The sequence below is a fragment of the Megalobrama amblycephala genome, linkage group LG14 (assembly GCF_018812025.1).
Source record: "Megalobrama amblycephala isolate DHTTF-2021 linkage group LG14, ASM1881202v1, whole genome shotgun sequence".
Lineage (NCBI taxonomy): Eukaryota > Metazoa > Chordata > Actinopteri > Cypriniformes > Xenocyprididae > Megalobrama > Megalobrama amblycephala.
Genome location: NC_063057.1, coordinates 14,813,709 through 14,828,492, shown reverse-complemented (window position 1 = coordinate 14,828,492; position 14,784 = coordinate 14,813,709). Strand labels below are relative to the sequence as shown.

General features: G+C 37.9%; 1 long non-coding RNA gene across 4 annotated transcripts in view; it reads right to left on the bottom strand.

Moving 5' to 3' along the window:
• LOC125244735 overlaps positions 1-13,110 on the bottom strand; it is an 88,799-nt gene extending 75,689 nt beyond the window's left edge. The window contains exons 1-2 of one of the 4 annotated variants that reach the window (XR_007179373.1): positions 12,785-13,110; positions 12,484-12,580 (exon numbers count right to left, since the gene is read on the bottom strand). This is a non-coding gene — a long non-coding RNA (uncharacterized LOC125244735). The remainder of the gene's footprint in view (positions 1-12,483; positions 12,581-12,784) is intronic. The other 3 variants (XR_007179372.1, XR_007179371.1, XR_007179370.1) reach the window with 3 other exon arrangements.
• Between the last annotated feature and the right edge of the window lie 1,674 nt (positions 13,111-14,784).

Here is a 14,784-nt window from a genome sequence, read left to right as displayed (position 1 = left end):
TATATTGAATTATTACAATTTAAAAGAACTCTTCCTGTGATGACAAAGCTGACTTTTCAGCATCATTCCTCCAGTCTTCAGTGTCACATGATCCTTCAGAAATCATTCTGATATACTGATTTGCTGCTCAAGAAACATATTATCAATGAAAACCGTTGTGTAGAATTTTTTTCAGGATTCTTTGATGAATGGAAAGTTCAAAAGAACAGCATTTATCTGAAATAGAAAGCTTTTGTAAGCCATTTCTACACTACCGTTCAAAGTTTGGGGTCAGAGTTTTGTAAAGAAATGAATACTTTTATTCAGTAAGGATGCATTAAATTTATCAAAAGTGATAGTAAAGACATTTATAATGTTACAAAAGATTATATTTCAAATAAATGTTGTTCTTTTGAACTTTCTATTCAACAAAGAATCCTAAAAAAAGGTACACAACTGTTTTCAACATTAATAATAATAAAAAATGTTTCTTGAGCAGCAAATCAGCATATCAGAATGATTTCTGAAGGATCATGTGACACTGAAGACTGGAGTAATGATGCTGAAAATTCAGCTTTGCTACATTTTATAACATATTCAATTCATTTTATTGATACTTCACAATATTACAGTATTTTTAATTAAATAAATGCAGCCTTGGTGAGCATAACATACTTCTTTTTTCTTTTCTTTTTTAAATGAATTTATGTTATGTTGTAGCATCATTTCTGATTTGATTATGTCACTGCTTCATGGGATTCAAAGTTCATTCCCTTATAAAAAAGGAAACAATCTTGTACTTTTGTCTTTTTTCCAATTTTCAAATACTTTTTTGCTTCAAATCAAGGCTTATAATGTTGTGACTCTATTTGACTTAGTTTCAAGGTTTATAACTCTCAAAAGAAATGTCTGAAATGCCTCTGGAGAAAATAAATGAAATGCTTCCGAAATCAAGGCTGCTTAAAAAGTCACTGCATCTAACTTTTAGTAGTAGTTTTACTAGGTACTTATAGTATGTTATTCAAAAGCAGTGCACCCTATTTTACCACCAATAAGAATGCCAGATGTTGAAAGCACACTGGATCACATCCAATGAAATGACTGATTTAATTAACCACATCAAGCATGGTGGAATGGAAACAACTGAAAGGAAAATGGATGAAGGTAAGGTTATCTTTTGAAAATCACAAACGTTATGTAATGAAATGTGATAGTCAGTGTTAATGAGTTAATGTTAATGCTTTTGTAAAAGCTGCTGGGTTCAGAGCTCTTGTCTTTCTGGCCCTGTAATGCGTTTCCTCTCTGGTGGGTCTGTGCTGCTGTCTTGAGTGTTTGTCTGAGAGGGAGTTAAGTACTCCAAATTTTCGTATAAACGCAGTGGAAAGTGGGCTGGAAAATTGAGTCTTTAAGTCTTTAAGTGAAGTAGCGAAGCTCCTGGCACTGTAAATATTTGATTTTTTGCCTGTAGCTAATACTGAATAGAGTGTTTTGTTAGAGTGTGTGTGCGTTTCTGCAAAGTACAGAAAAGAAACATCTGATTCGTTGAGTTATCTTTCCTGCTGTCTATATCACCGTCTCTGCTGAGTGTCGAACAAAAAAAGAGGGCAAGATGCTTTCACGAAGCAACAACATCAACTGAGGGAAGCAATTTGCATAATTCAGAGTGTGTATTTACTGTTTTTACATGTTTGTAAGCTCATGCTAGCTTATGTATTTTTACAGTTACCATGTCTGTGTACAAGATGCATATGTCTGTGTGTGTGTGTGTGTGTGTGTGTCTGAGTTCCAGAGAGCTTCTGCGACAGCTCAGTGAAATGTGCAGATTTGAAGCGTGGGTGTTTGGAGATTGAGTGAAAACGATGTCACATTAATGATTTAAAGTAGGTAATAGGATGTGATGTGCCTCCAGAGCCGCCAGCTAAGCTGAGTTTAAGACACTCCGCTAATGTATTCATGAAGAGGGGGGGATTAGAGAGTACTCAGAACTCCAACACACACGCAATCACACACACATTACCAATGACAGACAAATGTGTACGCACAGACACCTTAGTGCGACTGAAGCCAAACGCATCTGCACTTGCACTACAAAGGCGAAATGTTAACACGCATGCCATTCAACATCACAGGGGCCAAATACGTACGACTGCCACCAAAGCAAATGTTAGACAACAGGTTAAGCACTAAAAATAAGCCTAACCAAACAAAATCACCAACCACCAGACACTTAGAACTTCACATACCCACGAAAATATGACAAAAACCTAAACAAATACACTAAATGACATTACCTTTCAAAAGTTTGGGGTTGGTAAGATTTTTTTTAATGTTTTTGAACAACTCTCTTATGCTCAGCAAGGCTGCATTTATTTGAACAAAACTAGTAATATTGTGAAATATTATTACAATTTAAAATAACCTGTCTATTTTCATATATACTGTAAAATGTAAATTATTCCTTTGACGAAGAAGCTTAAGAAACTTTTCTTATTAATTATCAATGTTCAAAGCAGTTGTGCTGAATATTTTTGTGGAAACCCTGATACATTTTTTTTTTTTTTTTTAAGAATTCTGTGGTGAATAGTTTAAAAGAACGGCATTTATTTGAAATTAGAAATTTTTGATCTTTACTGTCATTTTTGATCAGTTTAATGCATCCTTTCTTGTGGACAGTCAATTATTTTAGATCAGGCTCCAATCGGATCAGTTAGTCCAAATAATCGGATTTGGACTGACTGTGTGAATGTAGTCTTGATCTCATGTGAGTGAATGTGATTTTTATTTTATTTTTTAGTATTATTAATTTATTCAAGTGTAAAATGTTTTTAATAATGAAAAAATTACTGAGTGCACCTTTATAAAAACAATGATAACGTTTTGTCTAAGCATGAGAATTCAGTGTGTGTGTGTGTGTGTGTGAGTGTGTGTGTGTGGTCTGGGGATGTGCTAGACCTGTAAGCACAGCTGTAGATGGTTTATTCTGCTGTTTTGCTTCAGTTTAGCAGTAGGTGAGAGACAGGCATGGTATTGAGAGGAACAGCACAGCCTAAGGCTGCTGTCCAATCAGCTCTGACACATATTTCCCCTTACAGACGACACATTACGTTTGTTCTCATTCAGTGACTTCATCAACAGCTGGCCTACTCCACCCCCCATCAATGTTCATTCATATGAAATCATATTATTTTGTCTCTGAGAGATGTCTGCCTGCCTTGCATCTCTCTGTTTTATGAATTAGCCAGTTGTTATCTCAGGTCTTAATTCAGATCAGTCTCAGCCTGAGATGGCACACCCACAGCTTATAACTTCATATAAATTATTTTAAATAATGATATTAAATATACATTTCACTTTGACATTATTATTTATAGATATCAACAGAGCTTTATTGATGTATTATATTAAATTACATGTAAATTACAGTTGCAAGAAAAAGTATGTGAATAATGTGAATAACAAAATAAAGGAGATAATACAAAATGCATGTTATTTTTTTAGTACTGTCCTGAGTAGGATATTTTACATAAAAGATGTTTACATATAATCCACAAGACAAAAAATAGCTGAATTTATTGAAATAACCCCATTCATATGTATGTGTGTGTGGTTTTCTGGATGATCTACGACTGTTTGTGTGTTTTGTGATGGTTCTTCAGGAGTCTCTTGTTTGTTCTGAACAGTTAAACTGAGCTCTGTTCTTCAGAAAAATCCTCCAGGTCGTGCAGATTCTTCAGTATTCCACCATCTTTTGCATATTTGAACCCTTTACAGCAGTGACTGAATGATTCTCAGATCCGTCTGTTCACACTAAGGACAATGAGAGTCGGGGGGTGAAAACTTTTGAACAAGATGATGTCCAAATTTTTCTTATTTTGTTTAAATATACATTTTTTCTCATTTAGTACTGCCCTTCAGAAGCAACAGAAGATACTTTCATGTTTCCCGGAAGACAAATTAAATACAATTTACCTTGATCTTCAAATTCCAAATGTTTTCACCCCCGTCTATTAATGCATCATGTTTCCTTCTGGAGCATTAGTGAATTTAGTGAACCTTTTTTAATAGTTGAGTTTGAGTCTCTCAATTGTCCTCAGTGTGAAAAGACGGATCTGAGAATCATTCATTCACTGCTGTAAAGGGTTCAAATATGCAGAAGATGGTGGAAAACCAAAGAATCTGCAGGACCTGGAGAATTTTTCTGAAGAACAGAGCTCAGTTTAACTGTTCAGAACAAACAAGAGACTCATGAAGAAACATCACAAAACAAACAAACAAACAGTCGTAGATCATCCAGGTGACCACACACATTATTAAGAATCAGTGGTTCACATACTTATGAATGGGGTTATTTCAATAAATTCAGCTATTTTTTTGTCTTGTGGATTATATGTAACCATTTTTTTTTTTGTAAAATATCTTACTCAGGAGAGTACTAAATAAAAAAATAACATGCATTGTGTATTATCTCCTTTTTTTTGTTAACGTTATTCACATTTTCACAGATTCTGCAAGTGGTTCACATACTTTTTCTTGCAACTGTATATATATATATATATATATATATATATATATATATATATATATATATATATATATACAGGGATCTATTACGCTTTCTTTCAAAGTCTTGATTTTGTTTTTGAGGACTACTAGAATAGGTTTTTAGCTTGAATGTTCAAAAAACATTATTTTTTCAATATTTTTTCAACATTGTTGCAGCACCTCTCCTTCTAGTCTGTCAGTAACACTCTGTTTAGTTACGGTCTCTATGAAGCCCCTCCTTCTGAAAAGCACAATGTGCTCTGATTGGTCAGCTGAACTAGTGTGTTGTGACTGATCAACAGCTTTGAGTGTGTTTCAGAAATGTCACACCCCTTACCATAACCGCCAGTTTCAACACACTAACACAAGTCAACCAGACTTCCCCCCCTTTTTGCATACCTATGCCTAGGGCAGGAATTATTTAAATTAGGAATATTGTGACTTGTACATTCCTGGTAGAAAACTACAAACAAGGCGTTTCAGGGAGTTCGGAAACAGTGCTTAAAGAATAAATCCATTTGTAGTGACTGCGTGCTTTGCAGGCTATTTTAAGAGGGACCAGACTTTATACTGCAAGAAAAATGTCTGGCTACACTAAACTAAGCTCAAAGTTACGAAAAGCTCTTTGTGCTGTTGATTCTGGTTGTTCACGTGTCATTTTCGGCACAAATATGATCAAAATACCACAGAAATTTCGGCAGTTTTAAAAGTTCTGGATACAGCGATTAACATTTTGTACCACCAGTTTGACTGTGTTTGTGCTTTATCCAGAGAACAGCTTGACTAAGCGGTATGTGAGGAGACCGTTTGCACCCGCTGGCCTCCATTTGTAATTTATCAAATTGATTTTTGAAGCATTTTTCTCCAGCCATTAACACCCGAATCCACACATGCTAATATTATGCTAATAGTATGTTAATTGAGAGGGGAGCTGCTAAGCAGGCCTGCTGTCAGGAGCTCTTGTGAAAACTGGGTGGGGTCACTCGCAAGCTGCAAAACGAGCCGCAACACAAATAAACAAATCTCTAAAAGCTTACGGGAACAGCGCTGCATGTTAACGCACAAAGGAAGGGGGGGCAGTCGGCCACTCATCAGAATAAACAAATGTGTGATTAAAAGCAAGGCTGCAGTCCTGGATATCACTCTTGTCATTGTCACTGGATAAGAGGTGATTCGCACAGAACACATTTTTGCGTTTAAAAATGCGAGACGCAAGGCAGTGGAATGGAAAACGCAAGATATAGAGACGTGCTTCAGGTATAGATTAACTACTGTTAACTTGGAGGCGGCGTGTTTTAAGAACAATCTGTCGTGTTTGAGGCACTGCAAGACGCAAGAACTTAACAGTCAGACATGTCCTTCTACCAGATGCTTATATAAATAACAACAGAAAAGGGGCATAGTTCTTTGGAGAAGGATTTAGTTCAAAACAAAAAAAAATATGAATAAAAAGGTATTAAAAAACTACAAACATGGAAAACGTGTAAGACCGACGGTTAAGTAAAGAGGTTTATGGTGCGTTCAAGTCCTCCTAGGAATTTCGTAAGTCATGTTTGTTATGCATGTAATACTGCTATTCCTCCATTGCGCCGGAAGGTGGCACTGTTATTAGAATGTGGTTTACCTCACGTGTTTTCTACATGTTATGATACTGAAAAACATAACATAATTGGCGACAAGGAGGATTAACTTACCAAGAAGCTAACACAGTGAATCGTGAGTAGTTAGGCACTGAAAGATTTTACCACTTCATAGAAGCTGACAGCATTGATGCCGACAAGAAAGTGCCTGATGACACGGACTCTGATTTAGCTCTGTATAAACTGTCACAGCCAGGAGAAAAGCCCAGGATCATTGTTGAAACCAGAAATTGAAGGTAGGCCACTAGAAATGGAACTGGACACGGGCGCACACTGGACAAGCATTGCGTCCTGAAGGTGTAATCGATGTGCATGTAAAAATGGGCAAGCAGACAGCTGTTCTTCCATTGTATGTCATGCAGGAAGATTACTCACAACTCTATGGCAGAGAGTGGTTGCGTCAGATCAAATTGAACTGGAAAGAAATAAAAACAGTCAAATTGAAGACACTAGAAGCTGTGCTGCAGAAACATGCTGCTGTTTTCACTAAACATCAAAGCTAAATAACATTGAAACCTGAACACAAACTCAAGTTTTGCCAGCCCAGAGTCATTCCATATGCTTTACGTCCAAAAATCGAAGCGGAGCTGAACTGTCTCGTTGAAATGGGAGTATTGTCACTGATACAGTACAGTGAATGGGCTACTCCAATAGTCCCTGTTGTAAAGAAAAATGGAGCAGTGCGCATCTGTGGTGACTTTAAGGTGACCGTAAACCCTGTCTTGCACATTGAAAACTATCTGTTACCGTGCATTGAGGACTTGTTCACTTCATTAGCAAGAGGAAAATGTTTCAGCAAACTGGACTTGTCATATGCTTACCTTCATATGAGGGCCAAGGAGGAGTGGAGTCCAGGAAGTTCCTCACAATTTCCACACAGAAAGGGCTATTCTAGTACAATCACCTTCCATTTGGGATCGCTTCGGCGCCAGCCATATTCCAGAGAGCTATGGAGCAAATATTACAAGGACTACCTAATATCCATAGTTACCTGGATGATATTCTGGTTACCGGGCGGACTGAAGCTGAACACCTGGAAAACCTGGATGCAATCCTTAGATAACTGGAGCAGTTTGGCTTGCATGCTGAAAAAGGGAAATGTGATTTCAAGGACTACCTGGGTCACATAATTGACGCCAGGAAATTTCACCAGTATCTCTAAGGACGGAAATTCATGCTTTTCACAGATCACTGCCCCCTCACTACGGTCTTTGGGCCGTAAAAAGAAATTCCGTCTATGGCGGCAGCACGGATGCAGATGTGCACAACTAATACCATCGTGTACAAAAGAGCCAACATCACGCAAATGCCAGTGGTCTTTCCTGTCTGTCGTTACAAGTAAAGCACAGAGGAAAAAAAGGATGCTGTAGAACTGTTTTACCTCGGACAGATGGAGAAACTCGACGTGAGACTGTGAGTGACTCAACCTTGTCTACAATTGTCGAAATGGTCATAAAAGGGCTGTCAACCTGACTGGTAATAATGAACTCTCACCTTTCATGTCCACACACAATGAGCTGTCCGTCCAACACGGGTGCCTAATGCGGGGCATAGGAGTCATTGTACCCCACAAGCTGCAGAAAAGGGTACTGGAGTAACTGCACACTGACCATCCAGGAATTGTCTGAATGAAAGCCATTGCTCGCAGTTATGTGCGGGGGCCGAGTCTTAATGCTGACATTAAACTGCATTGAAGTGAAGATGTGTCATGTCAACAAATACAGAAAATGCCATCACAAGCACTCCTCCACCCATGGGAGTGGCCAAGCAAACCATGGGAGTGCATTCATGTAGATTTTGCTGGGCCATGTGATGGTCACATGTACCTAGTAGTGGTTGAAGCAGATTCGAAGTGGCCTGATCTGCAGTTGATGCCATCAATAACAGCAGAAATGCAATTGAAGTTTTGCAGAATTATGGACTGCCTTGTGGTCCTTGAAGTCCTTGTGAGTGCTAATGGACCATAATTTGTCTCTCAGGAGTGGGCACATCCAATGGGCAGGCTGAAAGGTTTGTTCAGTCGCTAAAGCACGCAATGAAGGCTTCTAAGGGCTCTTCTACTCTTCAGAGATGGCTGGAGGTGTCTTGTTGACGTACTGCAACAAACCACATTCGACGACAAGAGAGTCCCCTTCCCTGTTGTTTATGGGACGCAAGCTGTGCACGCATCTAGATGCCTTGAAACCCAGTGTAACAGCTGCCGTGCGACTCTCACAGACCTCCCACATCCTCCGCCGAGCTGGTCAGTCTAAGCCGAGACAATTTGGATGCTGTGCTGGTTCGTGATTACAAAGGGAGAGGAAGATGGACATCAGGTGTGGTGATGGCTCAAAGTGGTCCAGTATCTTATACTGTGGATGTAGGAGCTTCTGAGGAATAGAGATGTCATGCTGATCAACTCTGGTACATTCCAAATCAAACAGCTGAAACTCACCTGACACCAGTGATGTATCTGTTCCTGTACAAGCCTCTGTAAACAGCACTTCTTCTGCACCACCAACAAAGGAACAAGATGTTAACACAGTGAAACATCAGTAGAGACTCTGACAAACCATGGCAAACTCAACATCCCATCAGTGCAGTTAAGACACTATCCAGCCAGAGTGACCAAACCTCCCAACCGTCTGACATTATACAGCCATGAGAAACCCCTGCTGGACCGAACTGTAATTAGTTATGTTAGTGAGCCTGTTCTGACATGGGGCAGAATAATTACCGAACTGGCTCGAGGCAAGAGGCAGTCTACCCTCTACAGCAGTATTATAGTATAGTATAAATAAAAGCATAATTTTTGTTTCTGAGAATGCATTGTTTTCTTTGTTTCTTAATTAAGAGGGGAGGAAATGTTATGTATGTACTGCTATTCTCATTGTACCTGCAGGTGGCACTGCCACTTGTAATTATTAATTGTTGTGTTCTTTAAAGTCCGCATGAACCGGAAGTTGCAAACAACTTTTCTCCAGTGAAACGGAATATTGAATAGAGGGCAGGGTTTTACTTTAGCACTCATCCTCTCCATCTCTCGCTCATAGCAGACTAACAGTTGGAGGGGAGTGGTTTAAGCGATTTCAACCCAAGCCATCAAACTAATGTCATTAGAGAAGGGGCACCGTTGCAGAGGGGAGGAGCATTTTCAGATTTTGATTAAATATTATGAAGCCAAACAATTTTTTTGTGTGGATTGACTTGCACGGATGAACTGTTCACCACAAAACTAGCAATTTGAGCTAACAAAATAAATAAGGTCAATTTTGATTTCATGTGCACTTTAAAATAAATTCAGAAGAAGTATAGTATCCCTAAACGTTGAATGTGTTATTTGAATGTGGTTTACCCCACGTGTTTTCTACATGTTGTGAAAAACAATGTTTACGACGTCAGGCATGTTCACGTCACTTTCATCGGATTAAGATGGTGGTGTACCTTCCCTTAAAGGTGCCCTAGATTCAAAATTTGAATTTACCTCGGCATAGTTGAATAAAAGAGTTCAGTACATGGAAAAGACATACATTGAGTTTCAAACTCCATTGCTTTCTCTTTCTTATGTAAATCTCATTTGTTTAAAAGACTTCCGGAAAGCATGCGGATCTTAACATAACACCGACTGTTACGTAACAGTCGGGGTGTACGCCCCAATATTTGCATATGCCAGCCCATGTTCCCAACATTATGAAAGACATTAGACAAGGGCAGCCAGTCACGTCTGGATCTGCACAGGTGAATCAACAGACTAGGTAAGCAAGAACAACAGCGAAAATGGCAGATGGAGCAATAATAACTGACATGATCCATGATAGCATGATATTTTTAGTGATATTTGTAAATTGTCTTTCTAAATGTTTCGTTAGCATGTTGCTAATGTACTGTTAAATGAGGTTAAAGTTACCATCGTTTCTTACTGAATTCACGGAGACAAGAGCCGTCGCTATTTTCATTTTTAAACACTTGCACTCTGTATAATTCATAAACACAACTTCATTCTTTATAAATCTCCCCAACGGTGTAGCATTAGCCGTTAGCCACGAATCACAGCCTCAAACTCATAGAGAATCAAATATAAACATCAAAATAAATACTTTACTCACATAATTCGAAGCATGCATACAGCATGCATGACGAACATCTTGTAAAGATCCATTTGAGGGTTATATTAGCTGTGAACTTTGTAAATGTGCTGTAATATAATCGAGAGCTCGTGTGGCAGGAAGCACGCAAATTAAAGGGGCGGCGCGCTGAAAAAATCAGTGCATAGTTAATGATGCCCCAAAATAGGCAGTTAAAAAAATTAATTTAAAAAAATCTATGGGGTATTTTGAGCTGAAACTTCACAGACACATTCAGGGGACACCTTAGACTTATATTACATCTTGTGAAAAAGCATTCTTGGGCACCTTTAATTAACAACACAAAAATACAGCAAGGTTTTTAACTTTATAGTACTTCTAGAAAATAAAGAACAAAGAATGTACACCAGGTGTATTTTGTTTTCTAAATAGCAGAACTCATGTTCTGAGAAAATATTTTTGTGCAAATAATAGGGATGTAATGGTATTATCAATATCGTGATATCGTGATAGCAAAATTGTCTCAATATCATCGTAGTCACACAACTCTATGAAACAATGTCTTTCGGGAAAAAAGTGTATTTTTTTTCAGCTCAATGGAGTAGAACAGAGGAAAGTGGTAACTAGGGTTGGGAACCGAGAACCGGTTCTTATCCAGAACAAAGTGCGAGGAGCGTATCCTTTAATAGAGATGTCTCACCTCATGAATATTATAACAATGAATGCACTGAAAAGCCCTCACGCTACTCATATATGTCAATGCAGGGAGAGAGAGGTGCACAAAGCTGCAAGATTAATCTTTAAAAGATTGCATTCTCGATTTCATCACCCACATGATCTAATTCCTAAATGACAATGATTCGCCTGTGTAGGCTTTGACAAAAATAAAATTGCGACATTCAAATCTGCTTTTGCACTGCCATTGATCTAGAGAGAGTTGTCATGTTTAGATATAAACAACTTCACAGATAATCTTTTCAGTTGCACATTATTATTATTTCTGTTACAAATATTCCAAATATCACAGAAGTATACAAAAGTTTACTATTCAGATAAACGCTGATGTCTAAGTTACAGATCAAAACAGAATAAATCACCTTTTGAAAGTGGTTCAAATAATGACTGCATCGATTGCATTGTTACACCACTAGGTGGCAACAAATTACTGTTAAAACTATCACTGAATCATTCTTTCAGAAACAAATGAAGTCTTTATGAATCTAACTTGCAAAAATATTGTTTCACCTGTCTGGATCTTACATGTGTGTTCAAGCATGTTATTTGTGTTGAATTTGTGGTAACGTTTTACAACAAGGTTAATTTAGCTAACATGAACTAAACATGAGCAATTCATTTGTTACTGTATTTGTTAATCTTTGTTAATGTTAGTTAATAAAAATACAGCTGTTCATATTGTTCATATTAGTTTACATTGCATTAAATGTTAACAAATACAACTCTTTATTTTAATAATGTTTTAGTAAATGTTGAAACTAACATTAACAAAGATTAATGAATGCTGTAGGAAATGCAGTTCCATAGTTTGAAAAATAATTACTATGGTAGTCAATGGGGGGCGAGATCTGTTTGGTTACTGACATTCTTCCAAATATCTTCCTTTGTGTTCAGAAGAACAATGAAATTCAAACAGGTTTGTAACTACTTGAGGGTGAGTAAATGATGACAGAATTTTCATTTTTGGGTGAACTATCCCTTTAACGGCTTCGCGAAGAAGGAAAAATGTAGGGCGGGATTTGATTTTGTCCATCAGGAATTGATTGGATCATTGTCGTTTGCTATTGGTGTGATCTTATGTGAGTGACTGATTGTCTCGCCCTTGCACCAAAAAACATGTCATCAGAGAAGAGATGCTGCAAGAGGAAGAGCACGTTATTTTGATTAAAAATTACGAGGGCACAAGAATAAATACTGCAATGTTCCATAAAAAAATAAGAATTGTCCATTTTTGTTTAATGGTGACTTTAAAGACGAAATTACCACGTGGTAAAATGTCCCAGAACTTGCCTACTCTTCTGCTACACACTCAAAAGTATGTACGTTTTTATGACAAAAAAGAGTAACGTTACATACTTTAAGGGCTCAGTATAAGTAACGTTAGGCGAGGGACTGGTAGGCGTTCTTGGTATTACTGTAGTTCTTCATATGCTTTCTCTGCTATAGTGTTTTTTGAATGGAGAGCTAGACAAAATAACACGATAAGAAATGACTAATATATAAATGTTTCTCAGACTACTTACGCAGCTTGCTATGCCGTGTATCTGTACAGACGAGTGTCTCCCAAAGTCCCTCTCCAGCCAGACTGCTACACCTGCAGCTTAATGAGGTCTATAATTCCTGGAAAAATGTATCAGTTAGCATTCCCGTTCATTTCAATGGCAGGACCACAATATTAAACAATTTCACACGATATTAGCACGGATGTAAGTTGGTCAGCGCCTCGTGCGCTGTAACGGACATTATAGAGACCAACTGCACTCTTTATCGTGTGATATTGCTTTTATAGCTAATTAAGCATTAATTTAATATTGAGTGACTTACATTCTAGACAGAGTTTTGCCATTTTGCAAAAATAAGGTCAAAATCAACCGTCGCGCGAATATTCCTGAATGAACCAGTGTTTCGAATGAATCGTTTGAGTGAGTGATTCAGTGACTCGGTCCATTATCGCCACCTACTGGCAAAACGATGAAATCTGCAGAAAGTCCAAGTGCTGTTAGTCAACATGAAATCAAAATGGACAATTCTTATTTTTTTTATGGAATATTGACGTATTTATTATATATTATTAATCCAGCACATCCTTTTTTTAAATTCATGTACCCTCCCTCTTGCAACAACACCTCTTCTCTGATGACGTGTTGACCGACGCAAGGGCAGGACACTCACATGAGATCACAGCAATAGCAAACCACAACGATCCAATTCCAAAAGGACAAAATCAAGTCCCGCCCTAATTTTTTTTCTTGTTCGAGAAGCCGTTTCACTCTGATATATGCCATAATTGGGAAGAAAAAAGACAAACTGGGTTTGCTAACCAACCAAACCATGATCCCTTGATGCAGCTCTGTCCTTCACCTCCATACATCCCCTTGTCTCCAAAAGCCCACTGCTGACCTCTTCAGGATGTGGAATTGTCGCTCTAGCCGAAGAAAGGCACCACCTTCCCCCCTCTCAGACTTGTTTTCGCCCTTTCACTGACAGTGCACTGGAGCGCATCTTTAATTTGCCCCGGTCGCCATTTGCTCTGTGCTTAAAGACTTTTGAGTTTGTTTGTTTTTTTTTCTGGCAAATATTTGTTTTTGATTTGCCAGAATGAGAGAGGCCCCACTGGCATGTTCTGGGGCAGCATTGCTCATGCCCTCAGTGCGGTGACCGCTATTGCCAGCTGTTGACTTTGTAGCTGAAATTTGTTTAATATTCACTTTTCTTCATACTCTGTGCCCTCATTCAGAAGTAAAGGGTTACAGCCTCAAAGCCTCATTACTGCATACATGCAATAATATTTAGTAATAATTAATAGTAATTGTATTAATAATGGTACATTTTCTAAAGCTCCTGTAAATTAAGGGCTTTTAATTGTTATGGTTCCATGGACCCCCACATATGAAGAACCCATTATCGAGGGACCCCTTTCCTGAAACATGAAGAGAGTTATATATGTTCATGTGTATTTTCAAGGCCTATCAGTGGTGCATGTGCATTATATAAAGACAGCATGTTCTTTCCCCATAATAATTGGCTTTTATATTGTCTTTGCACTGAAGCCAAAGCAAATTAGTAATTAAAAAGTAATTAAACATAACTTTGTATCTTTTGCAGAGAAACATTTTTAAATTAAAAATTATTTGTAACAAAACTATATGCAGGTTTTTATTTCTCACTTCACAAACACTTTAATTTAATTGTGATTATAAAACGGTTAGTTCCTCTCCTCTCCTTGGTCAATAGCCATGTTTTATTCATGATAAATACTACACAACACCCTTAGCAAGCACTCTTAGCAGCGTAAACTGTTTGTTCTCAATCTAAATTGTTAATTGAAGCTTACTGTATTATGTAGAAGAGTATTGTGAGAAAAAGATCGAGTGAGTGAGTTTATTACCTGCATTCAGATTTAGCATTTTCCTTCAGGTCAGTCCTATGTTCATAATAAAAAATCTGTTTAAATGTCCGCTGCAATATCTTGTCCTTTTAACAGTTAAGGGGTTTTCCCGTGACTGACAGCTCTAGTCAAAGCATTTGTCAGTTGCGTCTTGTTCAGTGTTCACAACAATTCAGTCTTTTCAATGTAAAAGTCTTCGCTACTGACTGACACACTCATAAAGACAGTCTTTTCCGCCATCTAATGGCGTAATGATGTAACTTCTGTTCACAGTCAGGGACTATTTTTTCCAGTGGAAGGAAGGCTTTTAGTGGCTTTAATATTTGTATTGTGTGGTAACCATTTTATAAAAGCAATAAGGTACTCGAGGCTAGTGCTGTATGCATGACTTATTCACGATACAGCACAGCCTCTCGTACCTTATTGCTTCTTTAAA